The following is a 19,042-nucleotide window of genomic DNA, read 5'->3' on the forward strand; positions in this document are numbered from 1 at the left end:
CGCTGATGAGTGGTCCAAAACCAGTACTCTGGATATCATCATAGATGCATATTCTCGTGAGCCAAAACATTATGGCTATCCGCCTAGTAGAAGGTTGGGATTCCTTTTTGCCAAGAAAACCATTGCACCTGTCTCTCCATTACAGCACGGAAGGGTCTTGAGATATTTTGGACCAAATTATCTTACAAATGTTCGATGATCAAAGCAGGAGAATGACATGCTCTCCAAACCATGCTGGCAAAATGTGAACCTTGTGACACTGGGGGAAGGGGGGGTTGTCTTGTGGTTGTCAAGCAATTCCCATAAAATCCAGCTGCCTCCCTCCCTTCCCAACACACACACACACACACACACACACACACACACACACACACACACACACACACACACAGACCGTTGCTTTTCCTGACGTTTCAAAAATTAGTTGTCAAGATACTCAAATGCGGTATCCATTGATGAGGCCCTTCTGTGGACGTCACTAACACCGCCTCTTCCTCCCGTGTGTATTATGTTAATAGACTTCCACGCAAGTACTTTTATTCCTGGAGGTGGTGTATAAACTTGTCTGCTTCAGCTTCTAAATATTCTTACAAAAGAGTAATTCTTAGATCAAACAGCATCTAAGAATGTTACCATTCTAATAAGATCCAAATGATGTTTTCCTCTGTCTGCTCTCAGAACTTAGGGGAAACGCATTCGTTGTTGAGAATATTGATTTCCCTTGGGTTGGTGGCCAACTTTTCATCCGTGTTTACTTGTTGTTATCTCTCGTGTTCGGTAAGACGTGTGGGGAAAATCTTGAATGCGAACTAAGCATTGGAAACTTGAGTTCCCAGCATACCTCCCTCCATCTTTGCGCCATTTTTCTCTGGAAATGTTACGTAACCCTCCCCCAATGATACTTAGCGCGTGCGTCTTTTTTTTTTTTACTCCTCTTTCTTACCATAGCTGTAAAACAGCGTATTTCTTAGATCAAAGCTTATCAGCTTGACACCCGCTAAGGTTTCGCAGGAATTTCTCTTAGAACAAGTTTACATTCATTCTTTCTCTCCCCGGTTCTCTCTCTCTCTCTCTGTCTTTTATGTGAATCATGTCCTCATCTCTCAACTTTTTTTAAGACGTTCAGGCACCTTGTAATGATATTAGTGGCGTTGTCACACCGGATGATGAAAATCATCCACCACCTATTTACTGCCCTCTAATAAAAGTATTGTTTGATCATAAAGACAGTGGCATAGCACTTCCTTGTTTCCATGGCAACAGCGGGTTCTGCTTGTCTGGTTAAATAGTCAATATTATGTTTCGTCGTCAATAGGCCAAGTGCAGTAGAACAATGGTAAGGTTAGTTGGTTACAAATATGTGAAATTTCGGAATGTTAATAAACTGGTGACTTATTAATCAGTGCGTAACACAATACATCTTTTATGTTCGGATATGGTTGTTCTAGCAGTGAATTTGTCAAAGAAGATGCAATGCACACTTTGGGCTACAACTGATGACGAGAATTGAACAAGTGCATTGTTGATTTAAAGCCCTGCTTTTATTATTATTATTATTGTAGCATAAAAACGTGTGGAATTGAAACTACATATAAAGTATAAGTGCTGTAATCAGAGATATAATGATTAAACTAACGGGAATGCTTCCATTTTTCCAGTGCTTTCTTTTTAAGATCATCTCTTCCTGCTCTATTACATATCACCACATTTGTAGAAAGAAATTCCAAAAAAAAACTTTAAAAAAAATTCATTCCAATAGATGATTCAATAATTGATGACGTATGAATGACGTAGATGGTAATTGCATTGTTACGTAACAATCATCATTCATCATCGTTTGTCATATTGACAGTATAACCAACAATGCTCGAATAAGATGCATTTTAGAGTGTAATAAAGAAAAAAAGAAAACGGTGCCATCTAAACCCATTAACATAACAAGAAAAAAAAAAAAAAGCGTGCATTTAAAGCCACCAATTCCCAGACAAATAACCACGGTCATCGCAGGAGCGTCGCCTTCCTTCGCCACCAGCTCCAATGCGAAAACTTTCTCCTTCTTTCTCTCGTGTCGGTATATACCGGAAGCACTTCCATTCCTACCTGACGCCAAAGACGGCAGGTCGTCCGCTACTCTACCTCCCCTCGTCACGTTGCAGCCCTACTCCTTCTCCGCCAGTGGACTAGCCCTAGCTTGACGTCGAGTATTGACCTATCAGCTAAGCATCTGCCGAGCTCATTCAAAGTGGTGAGGCGGGCGAGGTACGAAGTCGCTTGCTTGTCCGATCCACCTCCTCGAATCTGCTGCTGCTGCTAATACTGTGCCTGGTGGGTGGCGATTGCTCGCTTCGTGGTAACCAGAGGATGCTCACTGCCCGGTTCCTACCTTCGTCCAGTGCCTGTGTTGTCGCGTCGCAAGAAAATGTGAAGCCGAGTTGCCGGAGTTTGAGCGATTCCCTGTCGGCTGGAGCTGTAGTATACGGTTGCTGTGGTTCGTCTTCTCTCTTGCCACTTCTTCGTGTGCATGCCACGGAGAGAACCTACCGAGGGGATGTTTTGCACTAGACGTAGGGGTTCCTACCGGAAAGGTAATGTGTTCTGTCGTGTGCTGTGATACTGTTATTTGTGTGTATATGTGTGTGTGTGTTTTGTGTCGGGAATGCTAGTCGCATTGGCGGACCTTTTCGCTCCTAGAGACACCGTCGCTTCGTTGCGGTATAGATGAAGGAGAAACAGATATTACGGTATGCGTAATCCGAGGCCTTGAAGTCTTTGTTATGTCTATGATTAGGTGTTCATTATTATACCGATATCATGTTTTTTTTTCTTCATTGTTATTAATGCAATTATTGGCAACAATGAGAATTATTGCAAATATTAATAATGGCGTTGTTGGAAAATGACAATTTTTTTTATCTGTTTATCGTCTACATTTTTTTTCTTTTTTCGCGTGTTGGTAGATTTCGTTTATTGTCAGACATATGAACTGAACCCCCCCCCCCCAAAAAAAAAACTGTGTATCAGCAAAATCAATAACTATGCATTCGGACGGCTTTCAACCGACTTGCAGATGATCCCTGTTTTATGCTGATATACATTATCACCACCTAACACTCCTCACTAGGCCCTATTACTGGTAGTGACAACTAATCTTAACAATGTATTTTGTAAGACACTTTCGCGTATGCCGCAAAGTACAACCCCAGACATTGAGGCTGTGATGCTATTTCGGACTGGACATCATTACTTTTTTATGATTTATCAAACCCAATTATTTATTTATATTATTTATTTAGAAGAAGCATTCGCTTGTCATGTGATCTGCCTTCTTCATCCTTTTTTTTTTTTAACCCTCCATCAACTGATTTACTCACTGTCTGCACTGTACAGTTTTAGCAACATTTTCGTATAAAATTATACTTATTTCAGTACTCTATTGTAGTGGGTCTGCCCCCTATGGATTCTTAATGCAAACAATGAACCCATCACGTATTAAAGATAAAGTTTGTGAGGGGTATTAATATGTCCAGCCTACACATATTAATCTAAAATTATTGACATTTTTTTAAAAAAAGAAATGTTGGTGATAACTCCTCTGTAGCTTTTGATATACACAGTGGAGTATTGAGATGAAAATCCCACGTTTAACTGACATAAACTGCTTCAAATATTTCCATACCTTTCTTCGTACATCTTTTCCTCCTGCACCCAACAGAGGTTTCATGCAATTTGCTCTTTTCTCCTCCCCTAATTAGCCGCTAGAGAAGACATTTTACTTTGCTCATGCAGCTAAACTTCAAAGCAAACAGGTTACGTACATGTTCTTTACGGGAGTGTCTCGAAAAAATAATTCCCATCCCTCATCTCCCAGCAGGTAACATACCGGATAGATACCCAAAGGGACACTCGAATTCAGTAAGAAAACGAAGCATACAGCAGCGCCACGTAGAGGAATCTAAACATATTATTCCTAAACAGAAATCAAATGGTACGAGTTAATTTTAACGGTTTGTAATGTCTATCCTTTCTTATAATAAACTTAAAATGAAAAAATATAGGTGTATTTGAACTATGTAAGATTTCTCTAGATTTCTTTAAAATTATTGATAATATCTATAAATTTTAGATGTATATTAAAAGATGCAATAATTTAGTATATAAAAAGATTGTATTTCTTTTACTTTCAATAATTTTTAGTGCTGTATGTAAAATTTAAAGTTAACTGGTTTATTGTATTTTTGCATAAATGTCAGAACTTTGTTTCTGGTTAACAACACACTTATTTAAAAAAAAAAAAAAATTTAGATGAAATAAATAGGATTAAAGTAGTTGGTGAAATATTCTTGATATTTAAGTATAGATTTTTTTAGTAGCACTGCAAAAGATCTACATTTTCGTTTTTTTTTTTTTTTTTTTTTTTTTTTTCCCTCTCGCCGCCTACATGCGGTAACTTTCATTTGGCCTCCTGCTCGAGTTTTCAGCAGCATCGCTTCTCTATTTTGAGCATGACACCTTCGTCTCCATAGTAACTGTAGATTAGAGTTTCCGTGTCAGTGTAGAGTGGTGGAGAGGGGTCGGGTAAGAGGGAAATCAACAGTGTAAACATGACACTAGCTAGCTCAACTTATCACTGCACTTCCCTGCAAGATAGAAACACAATGCCAACAGAGAGAGAGAGAGAGAGAGTTTAAAAAAAAAAAAAACTATCCTCTGTGAGAATGAACTGGATAAGGTTTCTAGGGACTTGTGGATTACGTACTGAACCTTCGTGTGTATCGTCAAAGAACTTGTGACACGTGCGTAGCATTCAGAAATAGTCCCTTGCACAGAGAATACGATAAGTGTTTGCCTTTACAGAGAACTCCTCCGAAGATACATCTCTCCCTCTATTTTATTCTTTAATCACGTGGTTGATGTCATAGTGACAGTTTGTAACAATTGGCATCCGAGAATTAATGACAATATAATCTTTTGACTGTTTTATCAAATCCCAAAAAGATATCGTCGAGGCTCAATTATTTTTTCTTTTTTGACAGTAATGCGAATATTGTTTAGTAGCCATAGCAACCACAAGACTAGCATTGTTACTTGTTAGGAATTAGGAATGCGTTTAGTAGATAAATTGTTCATTTTTAACAATGAATTGTGAAACTCTTGCGCGCTTATTGGTCATTTCAATTTCTGCACGTGGTATATTGTATATTTCATTGTTGTTATTTGTATTAACATATTTGAATGCTTTTTTTTTTAAAAATGTGCAATATTATATGGATTTCTCAGGAATTTGAACCATGTTTTTATATCACGAGCACATTACATTACAGGGGTTGATCTGTTTTTCATTGTAGTATAAAATACTAAACAATGGTTGACATTCCTATACCTAAGCTTTTCTGTGTCATGCCAAAGCCTCGTAGACGATTTAAGGCCCATCTTTGAAATGGGACTTTGCTATAAGCGCATGCCGATAAAGGAACTGATGTCGAATTGCACCGTTTACAGTTAACAATATTATATGTTTTGTTTTGTTTATTGGCACCTCTCCAAACGCACATTCACACTATTCAACACCCTTTTGGGTATTTATCGCCAAACTTTTAACGTTTTTACGAAACTTTTCCCAATGGAAAAGTTTTCTATTTTTTTCTTTTACGTTTTTTTTTTTTTTAAATTCTTCTTTGAAATATCCTGGATCTACGCAAAAAAAAAGCGAATTCTCTTTTATTAAGACCTTCATTACTTATTTCAAATGATCAAATACCAAGCGATGAAATTAAAACAGTTTTTTTTTTTCGCCTTCGTTCTTATTTTTCTTATCGCAATAGAGAAAAATATTTTTTTTTGCCTTCTTTTTAAGACACTGTTTTCATTTCCTGTTCTGTCCATGCTACGGAGGTATTAAAGAAAGCTTTCAGTAAATTAATTTTGTTAGGAAAGGCTTATGCCTAAAAGAACACTGTCATTCGATCTCGCAAGGTGTTTTTTTTTTTTTTTTGGTTTTTCTCCCTCCCCCCCACCTCTTCCCCTAGATTATGTGTCCTCTGTCTCTTGTTAACGTTCTTAGGATCCTAATGGAAAGAGAGGTACGAAATAAAACCGATAAGCTAAATAAAACACTGACGTAGCTCATTCAAGGATTTTTTATGTGCCGATATACAGTTAGCAATTTTTATTTTTTATATTCTTGCTTTTTATTTCAGCTAGTTGGTTTTTTCCCCGTTTATAACTTCCGTCGATATAGTTTCTAGTAGTGATATAAAGTAGCTAAGTGATTATTTAATAGGTGCACATGTAATGTTTCATAAAAATTTCTTTAAAGTTGCATCGTGCTGCCATCTGGTGGCTATTTTATTATTAATTCGACTAATGTTGTCGGTTTAATTTTTTTAAATTGTTTTCTGAATGATTCAAAAACTGAGTAGTTCAGACTACGAGGTATTAAAAAGGAAAGATACAAGATTTAGAGAACAAAATATTTCAAAATCTAATATTTTCTTTACAAAACTTAGAGAAATATAATATTTCATGAAATTTTAATTGAAAAAAATAAATATCTTAAAATTTTATTTGTAAATTGAGTCAAAAATGGCACACCATTTTAAATCATAAATGAACTCTTCTGAATATCCATGAACCATCATCATCGAATTCCTGCCATGTACCCTCAAGGGGTGTACAGGATATGATAGTACTACATGAAAAATTACATCATTACTAACTTCCTATCTACAATTTTCCTCCAAATCAGTCTGTTACTTGCCAAGACTCCAACATTATCAGATCTTATATTTCTACCGTCTAAAGCAATTTATACCGTATCAATCCACCTATATCTTGGTCTTCTTCTGGGTTGTTTTTCTGTCAACTTGGCAGAGAACACTTGTTTCGCTAATCTTTCCTCTCCCATTCTATTTAAGTGACCATACCACCTGAGATTAGCTCTGCTAACACATTCCTGGATGCTGACAATGTCAAGTTCTTTCCTAACATCCTCGTTTTTAATATGATATTGCCATTGATGCCATCTGTTCACACCTCTAATCTTTCTCAGGACTCTCATATCTGCGGTCTCTAGTCTTTGGTCAAGTGTTTTACTTCTGACCCAGCTCTCAGATCCATAAGTTAAAACTGGTTTGAACACTGCCTTGTATACAGATAATTTAGTTACGACTAATTTCTCTCTTATTCCATATGAATTTATTCAATTGGCTTCTTACCATACCAGCTTTGTTGATTCTGTTGTCTATTTCCATATTTAATTTATTTACCATCTTCACTAAAAATCGTGCTTAAGTAGGTGAAATGTTTTACTTGTTCCACAGGTTCTCCATTCACAATGCAGTTGACATTTTCAGTGATTCTGCCTATTTTCATTGTCTTTGTCTTTTTATTGCTGACCTTCATACCATATCTATTACAACAGCTATTCAATTTAGTCAGGGAATCTTGCAAACGTGTAGCGGATTTATTCAGAAGTATAACATCGTCCGCATAAAGCAAAGAGCTGAGATTAACATCTCCAATTCTGATATCATGTTTAATACCACATTCCTTCATAATGTGATCCATATAGATAATGAATAACAGAGGGGATAATGTACATCCTTGTCTCACACCAGATTTAACATTAAACCATCTTCCTGTACTTCCTTCAATTCTAACTACTGACTTACAACTCAAATAAAGACTAAGTATTGCTTGATATAATGCCCCATTGACACCATATAACTGCAGTGTATCGAATAGCTTCTCTCTTGGCACCTTGTCATATGCCTTTTCCAAATCGACAAAACGCAAATACAGATCTTTGTTATATTCCCATGCTTTCTCGACTATTTGTCGTAAAGTGAAGATCTGATCCTGACAGCCTCTGTTTAGCCTGAATCCAGCTTGTTCTTCACCAAGCTTTTCTTCCACAATTCTTCTTAACCGTTTCTCAAGTATACTTGCATAGATCTTACCAGGAACACTCAGTAGGGAAATACCTCCTGTAATTCTCACATTCAGTTTTATTGCCCTTTTTATATGTGGGTACTATGAGAGCTCTACTCCAATCATCAGGAATTCGTCCCTCTGTCCAGGCTTTCTGAACTATGCAGTGCAGCCACTGTAAGACTCTTATAACACCATACTTCAGCATTTCTGGTCGTATATCATCTTCTCCTGCTGACTTTCCACATTTCCAGCCTTTGATGGCTTTTTCTACTTCAAGTATGGATATGTATTCCTGACTGCATGCCTGGTCAGTGTTTTTTATCACTGCTGTCATCACTGCTTGTTTCATTTAGCAGTTTTTCAAAGTAATTACTCCATACTTCAAGGATATCTTTTTCTCCTGTTTTCATGTAACCTTTAACATCTCTAACTCCTTTTACAGCAATCTCTCCTCCATTTCTAAGCTTCCTCAACAACCTCCAGAGTATCTTACCACCTTCTTGATATTTATTTTCTATGTTCTTGCCAAAGTCCTCCCATGACTTTTGTTTAGTTAGTTTTACACAGTGTTTCGCTTTCTTGCATTTGTCTCTGTATTCTCTAAGTGCACAAGCTAACTTATTTGACAGGAACTTTTGATATGCTTTCTTCTTTTCCTTCACTGCCTCTTTAACTTCCTGTGTCCACCATGGAGTTCTAATTTTTCTATTCTTGCAGATAACCTCACCACATGCTTCTCTGGCTGAATCAATCAAGGTTTTCTTCAAGGCTTGCCACTGAATCTCCAAGATTTGGTTCCTGTTCTCAAACTCTTTCATTTTCTCTTCAATAATCTTTGTGTATTTTAGTCTACAGTTCACATCTGAGAGCCGCTCAACTTTTAATCGCTTTAAAACTTTCTTACATGTTATTCTTTTCAATATGAAATTCGATTTTATCCTGCTCAAGAATAAATAGTGATCACTTCCAATTTCAAAACCTCTGTACATTCTGGTGTCCTGCACCAGGGAGAAAACATCACTATCAACAATAACATAGTCAATGAGACTTTTCTTGTTCCTAGCCTCTTCTCTCCATGTGAATTTGTGCACATTTTTATGTTGGAACATGGTGTTAGTACTAACCAGTCCATGTCCTGAGCAGAAATCCAACAGATATTTGCCATTATTATTAGCTTTGCTCTTTTCTCCAAATTTTCCCAAAATATTTTTGTATGTCTCACAATCATTTCCTACTCTGCTATTTAGATCCCCAACAAGGAAAAACCAACTTTTCTTTTTTCATTGTGTCAGTTGCTTTTTCTAAAGCCTCAAAAAATTCCTCCACTTCTACCTTAGTGGAACCTTCTGTGGAACCATAGGCACAAATAAGTCTCATTGTCCAAATCCCCATTCTCATATTTGCCCACATTACTCTACTTGAGACTGACTGCCATTCAAGAAGATTAGCCTCGTATTTTGTTTTGAATACTATATTGTTACTCCTTCTTTTCCTTGATTGTCATTGCCTGAATATAACATTTTGTATTTATTGCTTAGAAAGATCTCACCAGTTTTGGACTTTTTTGTTTCAGTCACCCCTATTATGTCGATCTAGTACTTATCTAATTCCTCAGTTAGCTCCATTTCTTTGCCATTCAGGCTTCTTATGTTGATAGTACCGATCTTTAACTCTGGTGATGTTGAGTTGGGGTGTGCTTTCAGATTTGTTCCAGTAGCTGACCTTTCGCCCTGGTTCCCTGGCGAAAACAACGGGGGCCCTTGTTTAACCGGGCGACGCCCCAGCCGGCATGAAATTTTGTCATGTTGTATCATCATTTTCTATATTGGTTTAAGCCAATAAGAATAAGTTTGGTCAGCTAAATTCCAAATTGTCAGCCCATCCTCGTTCGTTCAGTATCCAAGTAGATACCCAACAGGGTACACCACGAGAAGGTGAGGAATGGACATTAGGTCAGAAGCCATGGTCAGTTCTCCGCATTCCTTTAAAGGCTATGTGGAGGTCTCCTCTCAGTTATACAGCTTTGACCCTCAAGCACCATTTTAAATCATACATGAACTCTTCTGAATATCCATGAACCATTGAATACCATTTATTGTAATTGAGTGCATTGTGGCTACAAAAAAATGATTTTTATACTCTGTGTATAGTGCCGAAATAAACTGGAAGAATGTTAATCTAATAGGCTTTTATTTGTTTATTGAAAGCTTTAAACAAATATCTCCCAGGAGTCTTCGAAAGAGCATATAGAATATAATATAGAATGGCTTGAAAGAAAAAATTAACATCGCAAAATGAACAAGGTACACATTTTAAGCGCCAGGTAATAAACCATGATCATTAAATAGCCATTATTATTAAATAAATAACTTATTTCTTTATTAATAATGACTTCGGAAAGTACTTCGGTTCTAATATGCCAAGAGAATAAACAGAATAAAAGCACTGCTTACAATTCAGGGAGGCGGATTTGCTTTAAACAAAGAAAACACAGACAGCTGCTAGCAACAAATACCAAAAATAGCCCCTTCGCGTACATCTACATTCAGGTAATAATATCTGGCGTGTTCAGAGGTTCCAGGCTGTACTACTAGATTTATAGCTTCCTATCCTATCACCACTCTCCCGCTACGACGGTTTATGGGGCAGTATCTTTAGTTCAGTAGCCACGTGAGCTTCTATGCAGGCACCAGCTGATGGTGGCCACTGCTACCTGTCTTGAGTGGCAATGTTGATCGTAAAGCAGCAAAAGTGGGTACAAAACAGCCTTGCTCGAAGGCGGGAAAATACTTGGCCAAAAGGGAGGTACTATACTTCGGGGGGGGGGGGAGGTAATCCTTTGTGTAATAGCTATACATTTTTGACATACCGTATTTTTACAGATGTTGGCAACCATCTTGTGTTTAATCACTGAAATTAACTTTTTTGAAGTCAGCGCCATCTAGACGTGAAAATACTTGTTATTTTTTTAGTTGAGGTTGTAAATATTTTTTTTACAGATTTCTTTTTTTATTGTTTGCTTGGTTTATTTCTTATTCAGTGTTCGTATCTATCTGAGGAAACATCTGATTTCTTTACGGTCTTATTTGATGGTATTTTTTTCCCCATTGGATCCTAGTTGTTGTTTTTTTTTTTTGGCGTGGTAACGAAAATAAAAAATTAAGTTGTATCCCTTTCGGCTTTTGATGGATGACTCATCAGGTGTACGATGTTTTTAAAAACCATTTCTAACTTCTGAATTGAATGCATTTAGTTTCTATTTCTTTTGGGGGATAAAGAAAGCGATGAGGAAAAGAAAAAAAAAAAAAAGACCCAGACAGGCAACTAAGTCTTAAATATCGACCTTAGTATGAAATCAATACTGCTATTACAGTTGATGGCAACTTGCTTTTCATTTGCTGGCTAACGAACTAACAAACAGAAACCCAATATGCTGCTATTAAACTCAAGGTGTGCTCGACCTAGAAAGGTGTGTACTCTGTATTTACAGACCTCTCAAAGTAGCGGAACCAAAATAGGGCAGATTCCACTAATTAGCTCGATTAGAACGGCAAGGTATTCATGTGAAGCGGTTAAGAGATTTAAAAAATAAATAAATAAATTCAAAGCGAACATTGATTTTTAATAAATTCTAATTTGGTGTTTTCTTCGATTTCATCGCCACTTGTTTACAAAAAAATAAATAAATAAACAAAAAAAAAAAAAAAACTGACCTCAAAATTAAAGCCCCCTACGTTCTTTTTCACGATCATTAGTAATCTCACCGTCTTGGTCGGTGTGTATGTGTGTGTGTTTTAACCTTCCCCCCTCCCGTCAGCGCGAGGCTTTTGTGTACACTATTATAGCGTTTATGATACTGTGACCAGTCTTGCACCTTTATCCTGGTTCACTCTCCCTTTGGGCCTCTCCGATGTCGATCTATTCTTTAGTTGGCGACGTCTTTGAGCCTAAACGGAAACAAGAGACGCTAGGGCAAGACCTTGAGTCATCTCAGCAGCCCCCCCCCCCCCCTAGAAAAAAAAAAGAGAAAGATAGAGGGAAGTTTTGAGTGCTATGGAAGAAAAAAAAAAAGCTCTATTTAACTGAGCATGCGTAGATTATTAGGGGGGGGATGTGTGGAACTACACCCGGAAAATTATAGTAACTAGTGTGATGTATAGTAGCGGGGGGGGGGGTAAGGAGGAGAGTTGTGGGAGTTTGCTTTTCTGCTTGATCATACCTCTGTATAAATTACAGGAAGTCACTTATTAACTCTTCCTCTGCCTTTTTTTTTTTTTTTTTTTTTCATGTGTTGGTCTGAAGTAATTTTAAGCCATAAACGTAATTATCACTAAAATTTTCAACCCACCAGATTTGCCTTCTGTTGATAATTTAGTGGAGAGGAGGGTAAATGCGCACATCAGCTTTTAATGAATTTCCACCCATGTTGAAATAGTGTACAGATTTTTTTTTTTTTTTTTTTTTTGCGATAATCCTACCCAGGAAAGATGTTAAAGTTATGCACACCAAACCTAGTATTGTTTTGATAATAACACTCATTTAATAAGAGTGTTCGTGTAAAAGAATCTACCACTTCAAGATATTCACCTTGAACAACAGCGGCATTCGAATCTACAGCTTGTTGCTTAAAGAGCTAAGACTACTAACAACTCAATAGGCATATGCTAGTAATAGAATTCAAATATTTTAAATTAAACTAAGTTAATTAGGTGTCCTTTGGGGAGGAGAAACGGCTTATTAAGAATATAAGTCTGGCAGGAAGAACTGCCAATAGTGTGAGATGGTTTGTCCACGATGGAGGGATATCAGAAAGAAACAGATCGAATAATTTTCGGGAGGGGGAAAACCCTGCGTTTCATTTGTATACGAAATTGTTTCATTCACTCACACTGTTCCCGGAATGGTCGAAAGAAAGAAGACTTTGATTCACCGGCATAAAAAAAAAAAAAATACTCCGCTTATCCACTAAAGTTTGACCGAACCCATCACTGTTATGTTCAAGGACATGCAGGCCAACAGATGCAGAGAATCTTTCTTTTTCTCTCCCGTAACAGTGTCCGTGAGGTGGATACCGACCTTCCCTTATCGATTGTTTAATGGGGGTGATGACCCTAGGGAGGTGGCGGCCTTCTTCTGATGTTGTGGAGAGACTGTACCGCAACTTGAAATCTCCGTGGGGTTGGCATCTATTTAGTTTCTTGGTCCAGTGAGTGTCCATCATCTTAATGAATCGACTCTTTGGACTTTTTTTGGGGGGAAGGGGGTAGGCTATCTCTATGCATGCACTGTCTACGTGGATGTAATAAGAATTGGTTACAGATCTAATTTTAAAGATTCTCCGAGAACCTAAGTTCTTAAAATCAGGATAATAACCAATGAATGATGGTTATCATCATCATCATTCATTGCTCCTGCTCTAGAGACCAAGCATGGGACTTGAAGCCACTTCAGGCCTCCAGTAAGCGGGACGGTGATCTCACACCGAGCGATGAAATTTATCTCCCACCTAAAGACAATCACAAACATCCATGCCCAGGGGATTCGAACCAGCAGCCTATTGGTTGAAGAAGAGCGTTAATCATTCGGCCAATCTATATTATTTGTATAGGGAAAAACGAGCCTCCGTAGCTCAGTCGGCATAGACGAAGCCCTTTGGTCGGAAAGACCTGAGTTCGATTCTCGTCCATGGCGTGAAGAACCTTTATCTGGTCTCTTTCGACTAAAGGTGAGTTAGTCGGTCTCATACGAAGGTAGAGAGTTTTTCCTCCCGGAAACGCGGATTTTTCGTCCCTCAGAACAGGCAAACCGACCAATGAACACACACGGATCTAAAGTCATAAAATGCATACTTAATCCCTCACTAGGAAGGCTCAACCAGTCCTAAGGAGCGGTGGAGGAACGGTGGCACCCCTACGAATAAATAAATAGAGGAAAATGCTACTTTTCCTTATACCAATACTTTTACATATTATTTTCAATTACAAAATAGAATTACCATCTCTTCACTCATTTGTGTAGCGTAAACAAGCGAAAGACCTACAGAGACATCCACGCAAAAAGTATTAAATTTCGTACAAAAAGAAAGATGCAAATTATAGTAAAAGTTCTTCAGAGGGATTAGATCGTATTGTGTTGCGTCGCACAATTAATCTCAGCTGGGAACGCTTATTAAACCTGCCTCGAACAATGAAAAAAATGTTTGTCAGAAATTCGTGAAATTAAGAAGGGTTGTTTTTATCTTAAGAAGAAAAGAAACACGGAAAAATCCCCCCCCCCATATGGTGTGTGTTAAATGAGTTCTTGCACCGCCGCCATGTTCCGTAGGTGACACTGCGGAGTTTCACAAGACGCTGACGGGATATGTCATGTGAAATCCGGAAATTAGCGGTGGTGTGACAATGACACTGCTGTTGGTGACAGCATTTAGCTCCCCAGCTTGTGCAGGGGGGAGACAATGATGAGAGGGGGGGAGCGAAATGTAAAGGATGGTGTTAGTGACGATACCACTCCGACTGGTTCGTTAACTAAAGGGGTCATTAGAAAGCTACCAGTAGGGGGGAGGGGGAAGGGGAGAAATAACTGATATTTTCTTCCAATGGTCACGCTTTTTTTCCGTGTGTATGTGCGCGCGCTGGTCGGCTGTTCTATCTCTCCTGACGCACGTGGTTTCCGATCGATACTAAAGGCTTTTAAAGTACTTAGTAGCCATCCGCCCTAGTCAACCATACAACCGTTACGCTCGTCTTGCCATCCGCCAACGCGGCCGTTCTCTGGACGCCAAGGACGACATCTCATCTGGAATAGGAGTCCTTGTACACCCACGTTGTTTCGTCATTTTTTGTTGGTTTCATTTCTTTGTAGTAAGAAGTGGAAGACACGCTCAATGATATTCGTTCTCAATTGGGCTTCAATTTATTCTCTTCTCCCCCCCCCCCCGTTTATTCTTGTTCTTTCTTTATTCTGGTTTATTAATCTTTAGAAGACGCTGTGGGTCTTAAAGGTGTTCTTATTCTTTTTTATTGAAGCCATCTTAGTGCGCCATTGTAAATGTGTTAGCCAAGGACGTCGAGTGGCATGAAACAGCGCTGTCCATATTGTAACTGGCGAGTCAGGGCTTTTAATAATGACGCTTGCATGTTAGTGAGATCAAAGCACCGAGAGACAGCCATTCCTTATGTCCACAGCGGGCTTGAGACATTTACAAAAGAAAGTGAAAAGCATCTATCACACTTGGAACAGAGCCAAGAAGCGGGTCGGTGTGTGTGTGTGTGTGTGTGTGTGTGTGTGTGTGTGTGTGTGTGTGTGTGTGTGTGTGTGTGTGAGTGAAGAGGTAGCCATGCCGATGTGTTTGCAATCGCACTCCAAAAAAGAGAAATCGCGAAGATTAATTCCCCGGTTATTCAGATTCACAATCAGAACAGAAAATAAAACTTTTCCTTCTATGATGAGTCCTATTTCATGACTACAGAAATGCTAATAGACCCCCGAATATATTTTCGCGTACATAGATTAATAAAAATTGCTGTGGAGTGTCGCCAAATTGAATTCTTGGTAACACTGGACTCATCAAAACATTCTCGGCAATCAGGGTAAAGTGCATCGGAAGATTAAATATGCCCGTATCGTTCGTAATCGCTAGGATCTTCAGAGTAACCTCTTAGGTACGTTTTCACATCACTTTAATAAGATGGAAGCTCACTTAAAATGCCAATTAGTTGAAATCCGATCAACCTTGTGAGAGATATCAGAAACAGTCTCTCTCTCTCTCTGGATGTCCTAGAGCTGTCATTAAATAGCTTTGGGGTCCTCGATGCATTACCATGGTGATCATCCATAGCAAAATATCCTAGTCCAGAAGGGGAATCGTTTTTTTTTTAGAAAAGTAAGCGACTGTTGACGGATAATAATTCAGTGGCCAAGATTTGCTGTCCACTCCCTCTTCAACGGGTTGAATATGGACTAGTTTCAAAATAAAAGTCAATTGTTGAAGCCTAGAGGAATTGTGGTAATCTTTTTTTAATGCTCGATCAAGATTCTTTAGATGTATTTCTGGAGGGTAATCGAAGAGACTCATTGAATCTGACAGTGCTTGATGTATCGGATAGAGAGAATGCTTTCAAGCGCTCAAAGGTCGACTCTCTTTGTGAACAAGGTTCCAGTAGAGTGGAACCATTTGGATACAAAAGAGTTGGTGTGCCATATTCTTCGTCCGATATTCTTGGTAAATTGATTATCTTTGGTAAAGAAACAAAGTATCTTTATCTGATTTATCCAGTGAAGAACCAGTTGGAGTAAAGAAAACGTAAAAATTGGAATAGTTAGACATAAAGAAAGCAATGGAACAGTCAGAATGATTGGTAAAGATCACTACAGTGGTATTCATTTCCGAAATAGATCTTCCAAGTACCGCAAGGACTTGGTTTTGTCTGAGGTATTCGGAACCGTTCACGCTTAGGTAGTCTCCTGCAACATGCTAATCTATGAAGGTTAAATGTTTGGTGAATGGATGATACGGTTCAAGACTACTAACGCGTATCATGTAATGTTTACCTTTTAGCTCTCATGACAACTGCTATTTCTGGATTGGGATGAGGGATGTCTTTATGTCGATTCGATTACATTGTACAAACGAAGTGAATAAATCCAGACGATAATAGATGGATAAGGGTCAAGCTTAGTTAAAGCTGATCTCCAAGGGAGAAGAATGGCAACTGGCTCTTTAATTGAAGACTCGCATTCGTGTTTTTTTTTTACTAAAACTTTAATTACAAGTGCGCATACTGTTCGCGTTCACATGCAGCAAATATCCTAATATATACTGGGATTCCGTGTAACTATGAATTTGGTAATAAGCCTTTTATGACCCAAAAATAACGCCACATCTTAATTTGTTTATGTCACACCATCCCCGTTGATGTGAACAATGTATAGTTGTATCGCGTTTCTATGAATTAAGACTTGCCCCCCCCGGGGGGGTGATATCAGAAATATTAATCTAATGGTTGTTTCTGTTTAGGCGAAGAAGATTCTATTGATGAGGAAAAGCGAGCTTGTTGAAATGATTTGCAATGCAAGAACGTAACCAAATGACAAACCATTGTAGAAGCAGAGTTAAATAAAAAATAAAGCAAATATAAAGTCTTTTCTAATATTGCTAATACAGAAAAGAATTAGATTCTAGTTTGCCTTACTTTGCTTACGAGTTTCAAACTAACAATTGTTTGATTTTTCATTTTTTTTTTTTTTTTTTTTTTTTTAAAAACTTCACCAGTCTCTCTGTGTCAATCACTTGCTTCATTTATGTTGCATGGAAAATTTACGATCTTCTTACTCAGTTGGATGCTGATCGAAAACATATTTGATATAATTTTGCAGTGGAATGACAAAAAATATCAACAAAGGAATGAGAGAACTCAGAAAAAAAAAAAGTTACTTCACAAAGCAATCCACAAACTTGCCCGGACAAGTCCGCTATTGTATTAATACACTAGCCTCATAGCGCGAGCTGCTTCTGCCGTAAATCTCAAACAGCCAACCAACCAATCTTCCTTTCTCCTCCCTCCCAAAGCTAATACTTGCCTATTTACAATTATATCATCATTTTTAATTTTGATTAGTTCATTTCACTTATTCACCTGTCTAACCTTCATTGCCTGACCTCTGCATGAGAGTTTGACAATCCATTTGGGTCCATAGATTCATTTTTTTCCCTCTTAATTATTTCATTTTCATGAAATTCTTCCATTTGCATACATTCCTCATTGTCCTTATATAATACATATTTTTGTTGATCTTCGATCTCTTTAAAAGACAAACAGGAAAAGTAAAGACACAATCCACTTGGTTTATGTCAACGAAATGAATGAAATATAAACTGGGAGTCAGTATCAAATAGCTCACATCGCACTTCGACTGCGTCATATGTTGGGTTCTCTTGAATTGTTTAACAGAGGCTCAGATAACAACGTATGGAACTGAAGTCACTGTCCGTGCTAAGGTTTATATTTCGCATAGTCAGTTATAATTAGATCAGCGTTGTTTCCTCTTTATTCAAGTGCCCTATTTCCTAGGAATCACCAGATTAGATAACGACTCCCTATGTTTCCAGACATAACGGGATACGATTTTCCTACATAGAGCTAATAATAATCAAAATAGTAAGTGTAATATAGAATGATTCAAAATGTTAGCTTATCGCTGCACGAGGTTCGAATCCAGTTTTGGCATCTACGTCGTTATTTAGGTGTAGGTGTGATGTCACCACATTGTCTACTGGAGATTTGAAATGGCATGAAAAGGTTTGGTCTTCAGGGTATCTGGGTTATCTAACCTTTGATCCAGTGGTGTAGCTAGAGCTTATGCCGCCCCTCTCAATAAACTCCAAAAATACTACAAAAAATCAAAACGGACTTATAGGGAAATAAATTAAAACACTATGTTAATTTTGAAGTAAAACTTTAACTTCAACATTCTCAGATGTTATTTTTCTTGCTTTTCTGTTAGCAAAATCGTCGATGACATTGGCGAAGTTTATTTCATAGCAATGCAGGTAATTCATAACCAATTTTAATTTAGAAAAACTCCTCTCACAACTAGCAACACTTACAGCAATTGTGAGAAAAATTCGCAGTAGTATTACAATATTTGGAAATGAGTTCTCGAGACTGTATTTTAGAATTAACTGCAAAAATTCAAAAAGGTTCAACGTGTCGCCCGGGGAGGACCTCCCCTAGCCACACCTCTGCTTTGATCCCCCCCTCGCAGTGCTGATTCACATAAAATAAAAAGCTACAAGATCGTATGAAAGAAGTTAAAACTTTGCGAGCAGTATTAACATCAATAGCTTCATATTAGAATTCTGTGTGATTGTTGGATGTGCGTAAAACAGTTTTTTTTTTTTTTTTCTTCAATTTTTTTTCTACATATTTTAAATATTTTAAAATAAAATATTTAAAATATGTAGTGTCAAAATCTTCGCCTAGTCCTCTATACAAAAGGTATTGTCTCTATCAGTAGATATAAAGGAGGAGGAGATCTGCAAACGTCAAGAATGAAGCCCGTATTATACCACGTCTTCTCGTCCATCCACAGTGTGTATCCAACACTAAGC

The 19,042-nt window shown here is 37.8% G+C and overlaps 1 protein-coding gene across 2 annotated transcripts in view; it reads left to right on the forward strand.

The window, feature by feature from the left end:
- Positions 1 to 19,042, forward strand: part of LOC150101428 (uncharacterized) — a 339,847-nt gene that overhangs the window by 213,897 nt on the left and 106,908 nt on the right. Inside the window, exon 1 of one of the 2 annotated variants that reach the window (XM_090400321.1) lies at positions 2,258 to 2,585. The exons of the other annotated variant lie outside the window; for it this stretch is intronic. The gene's annotated coding sequence lies outside the window, so the exon portion shown is untranslated. Of the gene's footprint in view, positions 1 to 2,257; positions 2,586 to 19,042 lie in introns of those variants that run through there. 2 annotated transcript variants of the gene reach the window in all.

The sequence above is a fragment of the Typopeltis vanoorti genome, chromosome 11, assembly GCF_054136105.1.
Source record: "Typopeltis vanoorti isolate ZY-2024b chromosome 11, IOZ_Tvanoo_1.0, whole genome shotgun sequence".
NCBI classification, from domain to species: domain Eukaryota; kingdom Metazoa; phylum Arthropoda; class Arachnida; order Uropygi; family Thelyphonidae; genus Typopeltis; species Typopeltis vanoorti.